This window comes from Gymnoscopelus microlampas, assembly GCF_963454915.1.
Source record: "Gymnoscopelus microlampas genome assembly, chromosome: 3".
Classification (NCBI taxonomy): Eukaryota; Metazoa; Chordata; class Actinopteri; order Myctophiformes; family Myctophidae; genus Gymnoscopelus; species Gymnoscopelus microlampas.
This window is the reverse complement of record NC_139940.1, coordinates 35,284,767-35,301,523: the sequence shown is the minus strand read 5'-3', so window position 1 is coordinate 35,301,523 and position 16,757 is coordinate 35,284,767. Positions and strand designations below refer to the sequence as shown.

Sequence of the window (16,757 nt, the reverse complement as noted above, 5' to 3'; positions counted from 1 at the left end):
TTCAGTATTTAGATATTTGATATTAATTTTATCAGACACGCCCCCTTCCTATACAAACCCATTGTAACTTCAAACTCCATTTTAACCATGTTAGAATCATCAAAAACACTCGTCCTTGGTTCTGGTGACTCATACCGCCACCCTAATACGCGAGGGGCCGTGTTTTTTCAATTACTTTTTTCATTTATTTTTTATATATTTTTTTGAAAAAAAAAAAAAATGTGATCGAAAAAACACGGCCCCCTCAGGCAATAGGAAGGCAGGGTGAGTCACCTGTGTATTTGTTCACACTTTGCTACCTTTGAGTCTGAAATTTGTCTTTTTATGTCGCACTCACAAGATCACTGATACACTAATAGGCTATATGGTGTTGTGTTGATACGATTTGCTTCCTCTTTTTTAGTTGTGGTTCTCACAATCTTTGGGAGGGGTGACTTGGGCAAAGAGGAACCTGCGGTCACTCTTTGTACCACATACACGTACACCCCCGCAAACGTACAGTCATTACACTAAAATAACTGTCCCTGTGCATTACAGCGTATGAATTAGTAGTGAGAGAATCTATGCTATTTGAGATGGTGAGAGTGCTTTGAAGACGGAGACCCAAATGAGTTGAGGTTTTGATGTGCTATGGTTGGTTGCTAATGGTGCAGTGTTTCCTCAACAAGTTTAACCATTGTTTATAGTAGGTTTCCCTTGCTCAAGACTGTCAAGATTTCATCAGACAAAGTCCCCAGATGAGGCTAAACTTCTCAAATCTTGGTCTCAGGCTAAAAGCTTCCTGCTTTCTTGTGTTATTGTGTATTAAACTGAACATCGGTGCTGATTTACTAAGTGCTATAGTGTACTGTAATAGTCCCTTTTTATACAGAGATCCTGCAATATTACCAAGAAGATCTGTAATTATGTTAGGCTTTGCTTTTTTACACAGAACCAAACAAAGCTGGCGCAATACCGCCAGTCCGCCACATGTGTGTTTTTACATGGCATGCTCGCAATCAGATCTGATGCATGACTAGTAACACAAAAACATGATCAGCCTAATGTGACTGACATATCAATGATTGGGCAAACTGAATGTTGAGGTGCTTTTGGTAGTTGTGCACATTTATACCACTCTTGAAATCAAAGCAAAGTTGCCGTGCAATGCATTGTAGGGGCTTCAGCGTTTGTATTGCGTATGATGCATAACATTACAGTGGCGGATTTGTAAGACGTCACACCCCTGTCACCCCTTAAGGTAGAACAACAGTGCCCCCCTTCCGGCTCTGAACCTTAATACAGAAACAGAACAGCAAGGTGGAATAGCAGCACAATATTCCCGCCTTGAACAAGCTGTGTAAAAGGGGATAATCTCTCTCCCATACTGCTTCATAGGATGTTTTATTAGTGTCTGAACATGGTAGTACATTGCATCTGGGCCTTTAGTAGTACTCGGTATCAAAGGCTTTGATACCGAGTACTACTAACCCCACATTCTGTTGTTGATGTAGACCTAAGTGTCTTGTGCATCACATTACTGGGGGTTTCCCTGCCTATTATCGGCAGCCCACCTCACAGCGTTTTTACGGCGTGGCTCTACAGGAGGCTAGCTGTCTATAAGAGGGTTGCTGTGTGTGTGATCCCCTTTGTTTTGCAGATCAGGGTATTAGTCTTTTAACACATAACTCAGTGTTTTGATCCCATTTTTTTGCTGTATAACCTGCAAAGAGGCTGTTGTGCAAGACAAGTTTATTTGTGTAGAACATTTCAACATAAAAGCAATTCAAACTAAGTGCTTTAAATAAGATTAAGCCTTTAAGAGAGCATTCAGAGAGTGCAAAAGAAACACATTATGAAAGGCATTTTGAATACAATAAAACAGTTAAAATAAATGGGAAAATAAGAGAATACAATTACAGTGTCGAAGATATGATAAAAAAGTTAAAGGCAACAGAGTTGTAGCAGACCTGCAGTTTTCTGTGTAGTTGGAAGCAACTCATTGTCACAGTGAGTTGCTGTCAGTGATGTGCAGAGCTTTTAGGGCAGGTTTCACTATGTCTGTGCTCAGTATTGTTTCCTGTACTCGGAGCCATTGGCGGTCATGGTGTAACAAAGTCTTTAGCATGTACTGTGCAGTGCTGGGTTATAGCCTTGACGGTAGAGCCCGACCGACGCCAGATGTTTGATACCGATTTTGGAGAGTCCTAGTAGACCACCGATTATCAATGTTTTGACCGATATGTATTGTTTCCCGACTGCAGGTATTTAAATGCCTCCCACGCCCGCAAGATTTGCGTTGGGACCCACGGATATCGCAAGATCCCGCTCCTGATGTGGAACCTCTTGATAGTTTGTGTTAATATCTATGCATGTAAAACGCATTTTTCTTGGTTACACCAGCATTGTTATTGTGATGCTGCCTTTGCCTTTGTTTTTTTCAATGGCTTGGATGCATTCTCTGAAACTCTAACCTCATTCTCAAAACAAAAAGTGCAGTCCTTTCTCTCCTCCCTACCTACTCCTCCTCTGTATGTCCGTCTCCCTCCTGCCCCGCTACCATGAACCCTGACACCTCTTGCATAGCCCCGATTGACACCTGTTTCTTTCTCCAATTTCACATAGAAACGGTGCACTCGAACCCTCCCCATTTACTTTATGTTTGTAAGTATTGTGTTCACAATTTGCACCTGTGGGATGGAACTGAACACGGTGTTCTCTGTCACTGTTCAATTGTGTGAACAGAAGTCACTTACTCCAATCACCCATCATGCTGGCCTTATCTTTTGTATACATGATTTACCGAATGAACAACTGTCAACTGTGTCAATGCGAATGGGAAATATAGATATCAAATTGCGAAAATGGAAATGTCATAGTGGAATGAGAATTGCATCTACTCTATGACAACTACTTTGAGTGTTTTGCATTCTGTACAAAGCGAACACAATGAGAAGTGAAATAGTGCAATTGCCTTAATGGTGTGGGGTGAGGCACTGTTAAGAGAATGAGGTTAGATTTTCAAGAAATGCATCGAAAAAAATGAGAAAAACGGAAGTGTTTAAAGATCGCTTCTCAAGCCGTGATTGGACGGTGATAATGAAGAGAGGCAGTAAATGCCAGGAGATGGGGGAACTACAGTACACGCAACAAAGGGCTTCGGGCGGGATCGAACCCTGGTTGAAGGACTGAGCCTTAATGCGCTCTACCAGGTGGGGCACCCCGGCACTGCCTCTTTAACACTTGCCATTGCACAAGCCCAAGTTTACTTAGAACTTGAATGGCACTCGCTCACACCAGGGGCTTCTAGTGTCTTTCTATCACAAGGAGTTTTAGCTAAAGGGGGGTATGCTTTAGGGACTGGGTGTTATTCAGTCTGATAATACCATGTTTCGGTAGGCATAAACACATTCACAACACAGTGACACATTATGTTGATGTTGATGAATAGCAATGTATTTGATGGCAACTTGTTTTTTTATCAGAGGATGCAATGTGCTGTGATTTTGTCTTAGTTAAAAATGGATACGATCCAAAGTTTGCATTAGAAGCTCAAAGAGCCATAATGTATGCATCCTTTATCCATGGGGAACCCTTGACTTGCAGTAAACGATGTGGAGTAGTGTCTATTGAGGACCAGTGTCAAGCTATCCAGGGATTTGCCTGCTGCTGATGTTCTGTGCTGAGCCGTTTAGAAGGCCTAGGCATCATTTTGCAGTGGCTGTGCGTCACAACTGGGTCTCCAGAGAGCTGCCAGAGGGGCTGTTAATTGCAACCCTGATTACTGTTGCCTGCTGCCGGTGGATGGGTGGAACAGTTAATCCATCCTATTGTTTGGACTGGGCCAGGAGAGGACGAGAAAGAGGCAGGCTGCAGTGATAACACAGACCCATGTTGACACAAACTGCCATGCTCTGATTAGAGCACATGTGGCTTCTACCTCCAGGGCCTAAGCAGGGTATTTGTCATTATCTATACTTAATGGCAATAATACACAAGAGAGAGTCCTGTACTGTTGGTTATTGGCACTGGTCTGCTGTGGTTGTAGGCACAATTCCGAAGGCAGAGTGTTGTATGTCATTGTGTTATTGCGAGTGAGTGCATTTCTCCTATTATACCATAGTTTCATTATTAATATTTTGAATAGAATTAAAACTACTGTTACATCAGCTGCGGCGGATGTTACTGTATGTAAATAAGAGGATGCATTCCATTGGGAGATTGCATTAGAATGCCTCTCAGCTAATCACAGTGTGAGGTCAGACTCAGAACTACTGGTATAATATAACATTTTCCATTCCAAACTAAATGTAATTTATTTTTTCCCAAACTAGGCTGCATCTCATTAATATTTTACATATTTGTTATAGTGCATTCAGTGTAAAGTCTCCCTTGGCCGTGCTCTGGGGATAACTGGGTTGTCTCACTCCATGGTATCATGCTTATTTATATGAAATCTTTATTTATGCAATAATGTGTAGTGTATTTCTGTCCATGGCAGTGTGTCACAGTAAGTTTGTCTCATCTCCTGTCAGCCTTGTTCATCAGCTTTGTTTTAGCAGCAGTGTGGTGACAGTGATGTCTAACATACCAAGGACTCACAGAATTGCCGCCATTGTGAGTAGGAGACTAGAGGATGCAAGATGCATAATGTTTTCCTCTTCGGAGTACAATGCAAACAAACCCATTTTTGTGTTATCCTTTTAGCATAACTTTTGACTGTCGTACTGTTAACAAACTTGTTAATAACATTTTCAGTCAACCAGTTGTGAATAAGTAAGACTGATCTTATTCAGAAACCAAAAAAAGTGTGCTCCTAGGAGCACACTGCCAGGCCGGGTTGCCTAACCAGGGTTGTCAATCGTGGGGTGCAGCCGTCTGGACACGAGGAAGCTGTTTTCGTGTTTGTGGCAGAAGTGAAAACGCTTTTGATGGTGCGTTCTATAGAGGCTACTCAACATGCAGGTTTTTCCCATCCGTGGAATATTTGACAATACGTGATAATAAAATGTGCCGTTAAACAAAGGATGTACACACCCCACCCCACACTGCAAATAAATGCATTCGTTGTTCGCCTCAGGGATTCTCTAAACGACCAAACCGTCTGGAAATGCACCCGTGCGCGCCAGGCACAAGTCATTTTTAGGTGTCAACTAGGCTGTTGGTGTGAGTACTACACTATGTGTTGCGTAACGCAGTCACGCAACCAACCGTTGGGTAAGCTGTTGGGTAGAAAATAATCAGAAAGGCCGCCACCATGACGTTATGTTGAAATTACTACCCTAACATTATAGACATTCTTGGTGTATGATAAGTACTGTTGTAATAATAATAGGTCAGTGTTCGATGCTGTTGTGTAATGTGAAATAATTATCCAAAATAGGTGCCCATTTAAAACCGGGAAAGCATCTGTGCCATGTTAGATTTTAGCGTTGGCTATTAAAAAATTGCAGATATACAAGCTCACCGCGCGTCACTTGAAAGTGAGAACTACTGATTTTATGGAATGGAAGGTCCTTGTTGGAGTTTGTGCATGTGAATTGTGTTTAAAATGTAGAAGATGCAAAGGTATGAATGTCACTGCTCTTCTGCTCTATGCTACCCTTAGGATGCGTCCAGCACTTCCTGTCTTAGTATAGCTTAAGCCTTAAGTAGTCTATGCAAGTTGCACGAACATAAAGCACTATTTCAATTAAAAAATATTTTGATAAACCCTAATACCAGACCTAGTTAGTGCCGCAGTTTATTTGCTTCCTTTAACCTACGACCACTCCAAATGTCATGGCACTGACTGTCTTTTTAGAGGTGTGGAAATGTATTGATTCTAAGATGCGGAAGTGGACGATTATGTATCGATCAGTGATATTACACAATCGATTACAGCCTACTAACGTTAATTGTTGATTTTCTAATTACTTCCGGGAGCAGCCTCACGTTGAACTGTGACACTACGCTACAGGAGATAATAAAAAGTGCACCCAGTACTTGAAAGCAGACATTTGGGCACATTTCTCAGTTTTACTACGTAGTAAAATCGTCATTGCAAGTAATGACGATGACAGTAATTGCAAATAGCAGATCTACAGAATAGATCTACAAGTGCTACGGATGTACAAGCTCACATACTCAAATGTTCAATCTTTAAAAAACTAATTTGAAGATTGAATATCTACTCTAGGTCTGTACCTTTTTTATTTGAATTTACAATTTAATGTTTGAAGGAGAGTGATTATACTTACATGATATTAAATTGAGAGGCATCTTAGAATTGAATCAAATAACAGGGGGAAACGAAATAAACTTGTGAGGCCAGTGAAGATTCACACCTCGACTGTCTTCATTATTACATCCTAATGTTCAGGTATGACATCATTTCACAGAGCAGAGGCAGTGAAGAGTGTGATGAAGTGCTTATAATAATTATATAATTGAAGAGGTTGTTCAATTTGAAGAGTTGTGTGTGTGTGTGTGTGTGTGTGTGTGTGACTGTGTGACTGTGTGTGTGGTTGTAGGTTGAACGGGTGGTTGTTTCTCAATGAGAACCTATAGAGTATAGACCCATTATAGCCTGTCACAGTGCCAGTGTGGTAATTTAAGTGAGTCCGTCTGTCTGTGTGTCCCATTGAACCCCAGTGGGTTGGCTCAGGGGAGTAGCTGGTTCGTAACTCAAATAAATCTCAGGGGATAGGGAAGACACAAGACAGCGGTGGTGTGTTTCATGATGTGAGTGATGACTGGAATGTTTATGAGGTCTGTTTCCCCTGTTATTCATATGCTCGCGCACACTCAGCCAGCCTGTTCTGATTCCACTAATGCAGGTTCTTCCTAATGACTCCAGGAAATGTCAGGTGTCGTCTAGGTTCATGTAATTCTTTGAATTTATTATTGCAGAGCAATTGCCCCTCCAGGCTATTGGATAAGCGTCCTGCCAGGCTATAGACCGGAACTAGGTGCAAGCAGGGCGGCAGTGTCTCAAGGAGGTAGACCGGCCGCCTTGGGAAACGGGTATCCCGGGTATTTGTGTCGAAGTGTCCTTGAGCAAGACCCTGGCCTGAACTGAAGCTATGTGTTGTGAGCTTGTAAGTTAAAAATTCATAAATAGCAACTTTATTCAAATCAAAACGTTTTTCAAATTGATTAGGACATTTACTTTTTGACAAAATATTGGTCAAAACATTGGTATTCGTGGTCTAGGACAAAATCAGGATTTGGGTTGGATCCATATAAATCTGGCATCGGTTGGGCTATAATCACGATAAATGTCATCCGTTCCTCATCTCTGTGCTCTCTAGTTTCGAGAGCCTGTGGGACTATGGGTCCTCCCAAGCTGTGCTTCTTGTAAAGCATCATATCGACTCTGATCATTGTACCCCCTTCATTTGTTGAAGCAGGTTTGTGGTCTATTTTTGAAGAGAGGATGTCTCCTTCTATTGCATCTCGAGTTGACAGACATTTGTCGCCTCCTGAGTCCTTGGCGCTAACCTTTCTCTCTGAAGCCGGGGGCACCGGAGACAGCAGCATGTTGGCTTGTTGGACAGGTTCTGTTGCTACCGGTCGCTGCAGGCTGTCTGTCAGTCAACAGAGGTGTTGAAATATACTAGACCTACACAACTGCCAGAACTTTGTTGCACAGTCATATGGTACAACCTAGCCTAATTAATGCAGCTCATGTATATGTGCATTTATTGCCCCATTAGGAAATGCACACACATTTGCCTCTTTTGCTTATTCAGGTTTATTTGACTAGTAAGCGCTTGTTCTGGTGATTCCACAACCTTGTTGCAGAGTGCAATTTACTGAAGTGCAGATGCACGTTTAGAACAGTGATATCCAAAATGGTTTGTCTGTCGTTGCAGGTTATTTTGGGAACCTTTTAGTCGCACTGGATAGATTTTTGGGCACATGTGCAACCACAATGGTCGCACTCTGAATTCAAAGAAACCGGAATTGAGTGCAAAAAATATTCTGATAACTGGCAGAAAGAGCAGAGGTTTGCTTAATAAAGCCTGATTTATACTTGCGTGACACTGCGTCCAACCAAGTAAAAATCACGAGTAAGCTGTGCTGATGTAAAACCCATAGAAAGACTAATAGAGAACAGACTCTTCCATTCATACTGTAACACTTCAGTGTCAAACACGGAAGAGGATGTAATCAATCAAAGGGGACCTCCATGACACTTTGGTGTGATGTGGAATCGGCACGCATGCATGAAGGTTCCTTTATCCATAAGGGATGAGCGTCATCGGGTTCCCCAGCAAACTTGGTGACGCTTATTATGATCTATATGCAATTTTTACATCAAAAATCTTTCACCAGCATATGTTGTTTTTATATGGCCTCACAGTCGAGTGGTCCTAATTTCAATGCTCCATCCATGTACAAAACCAATCATCTAAACCTGTCCCAAAGCCAGGGAAAAACTTGATATGTAGCCAGAGTAACCTGAGAAGCCCAGTGTGGGTCAGTGTTTGCACTAGTTTGATAAGGCAGGAGCGTGTGTGTGTGTGTGTGATGTGTAACCACCATGCCATTTGCCAATGTCTGCTGTTGTTGCAGTTGGTGTGAAATGTACCCAACTTGGCCTCTTGCGTGTTTTCCTCTTTCCCACTGATTAGCTTGCTTTGGCTCCTCTCTTCCCTCCACCTTGACCCCAGCAGCGCAGGTTGAAATGTCAAGATGTCTTTTCTTAACTGACATACAGTACATCTGCTATTAATACATGCTGTGATTCTTGGTGACACTTGCACACTGTATGCCTCTGGTCCAAACTGGACAGGCCACTGTTTTAGACAGGAAGTAGTCTGTCTGGCTGGCTACAAGTTAAGCAGTTGGTCAGCAGGAGCAGGTCAACCGGTTCTCTGCACTGATTCCACAGGCTTGCCAGTTAACTTTGAATCGGCTGAAAAATGTTGACGTTTTCTTTTCATGAGGCCTGATGCTTATTTACAACTGATCTTTAAACTAAATGAATGCACCTTGGGGTGCAACCCTCTCAAAACATCTCTCGATTGTGGCCTTGACCTTTCTACCCTAAACCTAATCCCTTTGGGGAAGCCTACTGAGCAAGGGTCATGGAAACCCTTTATAATCCTGAATCTGTGATCAGCATTGCTTGCGTCAATGTTGACATCTAGAACCTGGTGCTTGTTGTTATAATCGCTGTGCTGACATCATCAGGTAAGCGCAAGGCTTCTTGTTTATATGCTTTTCTCACAGGTGTGTGAATTGACCTGGATATGAATGCGTGTGTAATTCAAAATATGTTAGTTTCTAAAGAGATAAGATGGAAGCTTCCTTCCCTCCCCCTCTTCTCATTTGATCAGTCGTCATAATAACTTCAGTGGGTGCATATAGGGGAAACACTGGTGTGAAAGTGGAAGCAATCTCAATACCCCACATTTCTAATTTAATCCTCCCTCTTCTTCCCACCCTATGCAACATATAGGGCCCAGACAGACCAGAGAACACAAAGTAAGAGGCATGGTTTATGGAGATTTTTCCACAGAGAAAGAGGAATACCCAGCTGGCTGGATTAACCAATGTCACGCTGTGATTCCGTTAAGGCGGTAGGGATAGCAAGCAGGAAGATGAACAAACAGGTGGACGGGTGGGCACGCAGACAAGCAAAGCAGAAAAGAGGCTGAGATGCATGGTTAACTGTAATAATTCCTTTGACTGGCCTCTGAGAAATGAGAGGTGGTACGAGTGTTAAAAGGAGGTTTGTGCCTTTTTCTGTCTTTGCTGACTGCTGATTAGCTGGCTCCTTGACCGGTTGGTTGGCTGACTGGCTTGTTGGCAGGATGTCCTGCTCGCTGACTGGTCGGATGAGCGGCTGCGCAGATTGGGGGCTTGTATCCCACTGCCCCCTAGATAAACCTCCGTTAATTAGCGCCTCTGGGGATTTGAAAGTAGTACTCTGCCTTTTTAAAGTGGGTGGTGGTGGTTATGTAATGTTAGGAGTGCAGATTATATGCATGCTATTTTGGTTGGCTGTGGGGGGATAGTTTGTAAACAGTGTGGTTGATGTGAAGATTCAGAATGCCTTTGAAAAGACAGACTTCTCATGAAACTCGACACCGACATGGAGTAGTAGTAGCAGCAGCATTGAGCCTGTGGAAAAAATAGTTCTACTGTAGCTGGTACACTGTAGTTATGGTACTACTACTTTTGCTGTGATGCAACATCAATGCCTGCAGTTTTCACATATTTTTAGTTTTAACATTTGTTATGCTAATGCTAGAAGTGGATTTGGAATCCATGAAGCAGCTGGGTCTGAGAAGCACTCAATGACAGGTGCGGAGTCGGCCCCAGTCCCCCCGGTATTGGTTTTGTTGCTGTTGTAACTTAATGCAACTTAGTTTATCAGAACAAAGCCCCAGCGAACGGAGGAGGAGAGGAAAAGTTGCCATGTGACAAATCCCCTAATCTCTAAACTAATGCATTGATTCAAGGTGCCACTTTGTTGGAAATGATAGTATAGGACACAACACACGGGTAAAGGCTGTTGTCAAGGAATTCTGGACCAATCAGAATGTTGAGGTAAACAGAATGCCGCACGATGAGTGAAGTAATGAGCAAAGGATACGTTTTGTTTCTCCAAAAGCCCTTGAACACAGGACAGTCGATGATGATAACTGAACAGTGGTTACTGATTATTGTGTTTATGGTGAGGCTACATTTCATCATACACTCTGTGACTTTCACCAGCAAAAAAAAGAAATCCCCATCAAAACCATTTCAATTTCAGTGATGAGCCCAAACCGGGGGTATACATCACATGTTATAGTGTATTTCTACAAGCTCACATGAGGAGTATATTAAACATACAGGCCTGTGGTCAGGTAGTTCTCTGCCGGTAGAGAGACCAGACTATCCGCATAGGTATACACGTGTCATGGTTACAAACTGTTCTTGTAACAATAAATGTGAGCATGAAGAGGTGTCTTGACTCTATAATATTCAGATTTTCAGAACATAAGGCCAAGGATGAATGACACCCTCACGTCAATGTTTACACAGCCCATTACACTGGCTCCCGAACCTTTCCAATGCCAAGGACCCCCAAATAGCCGTAGCCTTTGGCTGCAGCCTCCCTATTAAGAGAACCTTAAAAAAAAAGGTTTTCTGGAAAGGTTAGAACATTTTGGGAGCCCCCACTTTGAAATCCTGTGGCACACATAATAATAAAGACAGTAAGGCTTTACCTAACATTATAAGACAGTATTCCACAGCGTTGTGAAAATGACAGCGTTAAGCATCAAGAGTGGGAGATGGAGTGATACATGAGGAGAGACAGAAGACGAGGAATGGAGAAGTGAGGCGCAATATCTCCATCCAACCCAAGTAAACTAACGGTAGTAGTGGCTGAGGAGGAGGAGGAGGAGGAGGAGGAGGAGGAGGAGGAAGGCAGTAATGGAAAGGAGCAGGCAAGATGGAAGGGAGAGGAAGAGATGGTCTGTGAGTGTGTGTTAGTGATGATAGTTGCTTGATATGAGGATGAAGTGGGGAGGGGTGTAGAAAAGATATTCATTCAATCTCCGTAGTCCGGCACCACTCCGCTAGTTCGCTACTTCCCTGTCCATGTAAAGACGGAAGGAACATGTTGTACGCTATGGCATGCGCCATAGACCATTGGTTCTCAAACTTTTTTTGTCTCAGGTCACCCCTGTAAATTACTTTTTCATCCAAGGCACCCTTGAATTACATTGTTACTTTATAGAACCTTACATACGTCACATTATGGTACATAAATATGCCAATCTTTCCCCCTAAGATGCAGTATGTGTCACAAGGAAAACTTGAGAGAATAGCAGATTGAAAATGTCATACTTGACATTTAACCAAAGCATCCGTATTCTGGGGGGAACATTCACCAAAAATAGCAGATCTACAAGCTCGCAACGTGTCACGTTGTGACGCGTTGTGAGCTTGTAGATTGGCTATTTTTGGCAAGGAGGTTTGGTGGTCTGTCGTTTGGTGTACTAATTATAGAGGGTTTAAGTGGTTAAACTGAAGTGATGTTGATAAATTCCAAATATTAACGTATTCTGCGGCACCCCTGGACTTGCGTCACGGCACCCACTTTGAGAAACCCTGCTATATACGCACTGGGAAGCAAACTGGAGCTCGAATTTTGATGGAATGTCTTTCAAGTTGACGAGAGCCGGCTGGACCAGCTTATGAACAAACAAAATGTATTAATGATTGTGTCCTTTTGTCAGAAAGTCGGTTCAGGAAAGTACAGTAAAAGAAGACGAAAAACAAGAGATCAGAAAACGTGTGATATGATATCCACACTATATAATCTTATTGAGGTATCTGAAGAGCACAGAGCAAGCTTCTGACTGAGCATTAACTGTCGTCGTGAGAATTGGCTGACAGGCTGTCAATAATTGACAGTCCCATGATGACCAATACTTACTGTACAGTCAGAAACTTACTGTCTCTGCAATGTACAGCAGTAGTATTCTGTTTGCAAAGCAAATGAGAACTTAACCAGAGATTCTGACAACTCTGCTGGCCTTGCACCATGCTTGTTCCTTTTTATTTCAATCTCTGTGTGATATCAAAGTGTTATCGGCATTGGCTGACACAGGAGTTGGACATTTTTCAGCTCAAGCTGCAATGTTGCCCGGAGTAACAAAGTAGCCCAGAGTGACAAAGCCACAAGTTGGGACTTGCCATTGACTTTTCATTCATTCTTATTGCCTTACAAGCTTCTGTAGTGTTGGGTGTGAAGGCAAGGCACCGTAGCTTAAAATACCTCCACACAACTGACATGACTGCAGGCTGCTTACATGACGCATGCTGCTATATCAGTGTTTTACAAACACTAGGTCTGGACCCATTTGAAAGAAATAGTGAAAATAGCCAATTTATAAGGTAACAACACGTCTCATCGTGACAGGTTGTGAGCTTGTAGATTGGCAATTTTTCAACAAAAAAATGCTTCTTTTTTTTTTACTCGTGTTTAAACATACTTATTTAGTTTAGGTCCTGGGGAGAGAACAAATGTATATGGGGTCGTGAGCTGAAAGGTTTTGGAACCACTGCTCTATATCTCTCAAAGTGTTGAGTGGAGGAGAAAAACGGGGGTAATGTAGCAAAGAGGAGGGTAAGGACATCTCCTCCCTTCAACTTCCCGTTTCCTCTAAGGTCATTGTTTGCTTTGTTTTTCTTTCAGCCTGAGACTGTTGTTTTGGTAGTTTACTGTTTGACTTCTGTGTAAGACCATCAGCATAATGGCTCAAATTTAAATGTCAAATGTAATGGTGGTCTGGCAGCCTTTACTTTTCCTGTCTCTGAGGGAAATGGGGACGGGGTGATGGTTGGGGGGGGGGTTGCTAGACAATTACAAACATAAAAGGTTGCCATCGTGTGTGTGTGTGTGAGGTTGCCATCGTGTGTGTGTGTGTGTAGAGACAGGTTTGCCAGAGGGTCCTGGCAGAAGCACATTTAATTCACTAATTTGAGACAGGCAGGCAGCAGGTGTTGCTATGGCAATGGATGCTGCCAGTGTGAGTGAGCCAGCTGTGAGGTGCTGCTTGGTAGCATGACTCTGTGTGTGTGTGTGTGTGTGTCTCTCTCTCTCTCTCCCCCCCTTACTTTCTGTCTCTCTCCCCCAACTGTTCCTCTTCAACCTTTATCATAGCATTGCTTGTTGTTCTGTCCACAGACTCCACACACATTAACAACCGTAAGTGAAGGTACTGTCTGCTGTGTAGATACATTTATGGACATACCTGTAAACACACTAGAAATAGTAGACAAGGAGGGTTCAATTTGTAACTAATGATCAGGTATAAATGACAGCCCTCTAGTCCCGAATCCTGACTTTCTTTCCAGATTGTCAAAGCAGCTGAGTGTGTGTGACATGGAGCAGTAGAGCAATGACCCCCAACCTTTTTTCCTTGGATTTGCGCGCACATTTGTTACTGTCACATGTGAACCACTTAAGCCCTATAATATACGTATTTTACGTTTAATAGAGATATTTTTTTATTATTCTTTTTACAAAATGGCATGCCCAAAATTGACAGACAGTGGATGAAAGCAAGTTATGATTTTGTACAAGTTTAACATTTTGGACCTCCAAACCAAAGCCAAGCTTTGGTTTGGGTCCAAGCCAAAGGGACTTGGACCCCATGTTGGGAAACATTGCCCTAGAGGGCCCAGGTGATCATAATATGATCACCTGGGCCCTCTAGAGAAAGAGAAAGTATAGAGTTGTTGGCAGCAATATATTGTATTGCTGCCAACAACTCTATACTTTCTCTGTTCTTCTCTAGCCTTCCCTCAGCACTCTGCAGTTAACACTTACTTACAGACTACAGTAACTACCATATTCTACAGACTCCCTATTCTGGGCATGTCACTGTCTAATAGGTGAACATTCTGCAAAAATAGCAGATGTAAATACAAAGCCTGCAACTCATTGCAGCCAACGCGTTGTTGTGGTGTTGTAGTTCCAGTTTATATAGTTTAAACACTACCACAGGTCTCAGGGGAACTGGAGTTCGTAGGTTTTCCTTTGCCATTGCAGAGCCCAGGCTAGCTTAAACATGTTTAAAACACGAGATAAAAGCGTGTTTGAAAGTGTAGCGCAGCCTTAGTTCACAGGGAATCGATCTTTGCAACTAGGGGCAGAAAAGAAATCACAGATGTTCCTGTCATGAAGGTATTGATCATGCCCTTGTGAGATATTTTTTAACTCCTATAGAAAAAAGGCTATTGACTGATGCACGATGCATCAGTAGCTACCTGCAAGGGTTACTACTAACAATATCCAGCAAGAAGTAGCCTTGCGGGTATTTAATCTCTTCATATATATCACTCTAGTGAGTCATTTACATGAGGTCTTGGTGTGGTATTAGTTTATTAATTTACTGTATACAAAAACATAAGCGATATTAGTAATTACATGTACATAATGATGGATGATCTTCACGTGTGCTTGGTTTCCTTCCGCAATTAGCCTGCGTTTTCATAGGGTAACTGTTGGTGATAATGCCTATTCTCTGAGAAATAGACGTAGCAGGGTCTTCTTATCACCTCACTACTTGGTGTATGCAGGTTACAGGTTGAGGACCACTGATATAAGGGACATTGAGGGGGCGAGAGATATGTTGAAGTTTATTTTGGCACTCTGGCTCACGTCCATATTAAGCATCTGTAGTGTTCAACGAGATTGCGCACATTACTTTTCTTCATCTCTCTCTCTCTCTCTGTCCGTCTGTCTTTCTTGGACTGACTCGATCTCTTGGTCGTTTGTCGCTCCCTCGCCCTGTCCTCCCTCTTTCTCTGTGATCAATGACGTGAGACTGCCTGCATCAATTGCTCCTCCTGGCTTGCCCCTCTTGTGTGCCAGGGTTCTCTCAACATCTGTTACTCTTCATGTCACTCCCAAGTGTGAGAGAGAGAACCCGCCCCAGGGCACCAATTAGCATTGTGAGTCGCACAAGAAAAATCTTTCTCCACCAATCATAATGAAAAAAGAAAAAAAAAAAGAGCTGGACTTTTGTTTTGCTCCCTGCTTTTTGAAGCCATCTGAGATTCCTTCAGTCATTGCGGCATCTATGACTGTTGCTTAATGTTGCTGTTGCTTATGTGAACTATGTGCCACGCCTGTCTGTTTACCTCTGCCCTCCCGTGAGAACGGCGGTTATTTAGCTTGGGTCAGTAGGATTCAGCAGCACTGCAGATTCCGCCCTTATCGCCTGCATTCTTTGTGAGGTGTCGCACACATATTGTTTTCCAGCTTACCTTAGCGTTGTTTAGAATGGATGTCGGAGCGTTTGCCTTTTCTCCCAGGAGCCTCTGAGGTCACACTGGGTCAGTAGTTTGACCCAGTGTACGACACACACATGCTGTTACACTTGAACGAAAGAGAGCTGAACAATATTGGAAAATATTTTCATAGTGATATTTGTTTTTGTAGCATATATTGCAACATAAAAAAGCAGTAGTGAATATATAATTTCACCAGATGTATGAAAAAAAAAACAGGAGATGCAGTCGACCCTAAGGTGTTTTCATCATTTTTTATGTGGTACCCTTTAAAAAAAGTTTGTACACCCCTGCTGTAGAGCATTATTATTACCAGTGTTTCAGCTCCTCTACATATCTCAGCTATAATAGTCTGTCTCCTTCTGAAATGGTCTTTTTTTTTTGACTAGTAATGTGACTGAATGCTAATAAGGCTGTCTTTGTATGGAATTCAGTTGTTAAGCCAGGTTGTCCTGTGTATCCCGTTTGTTTGGTGAAGGTTACTGCTAAAGGTTCAAACGCCTAACTGTCACATGTTTTGACAGCCGTGTGTGTGCGTGCGTGTGTGTGTGTGTGCGTGCGTGTGTGTGTGCGCTCTCGCAGCTTGCCCACACACAAGTTACTGCAGGGAATAGCAGAATCATTAGCACATTGAGAAATATGTCAAGAGAAATGTGTGAAGCTATGGAAGAGAGAGTCATAAACCAGCATCTTTCCGGTTTCATCTCTACAGCTTTGACAGTATCTTGATGCTGTCTGAATTTAGCTTTCATTTTTTTGTTTGCAAACAAAAGTATGCTCAGGATATATAGTTCTATAGTCAAGAGCATACAGGGACAATGTGTGATTCAAGCAATCTCCAACATATAAAACTACTGCTACTGTTGTAGTGGTAGTAGTTTGTCGTGTTATGGAAGAAAGGGTCTGGAAATGTAAATTGTTGAAAGTTATGCAGTAGTGTAAATTGTTCTCTCTATAAATTATGTCTACCTGTCAGTTTGCTTTCAGAC

At 42.5% G+C, this 16,757-nt stretch overlaps 1 protein-coding gene across 1 annotated transcript in view; it reads left to right on the top strand.

Moving 5' to 3' along the window:
• The window catches only part of snrka (SNF related kinase a), a 61,073-nt gene that overhangs the window by 3,684 nt on the left and 40,632 nt on the right, over positions 1-16,757 (top strand). The gene's annotated exons all lie outside the window — the stretch shown is intronic.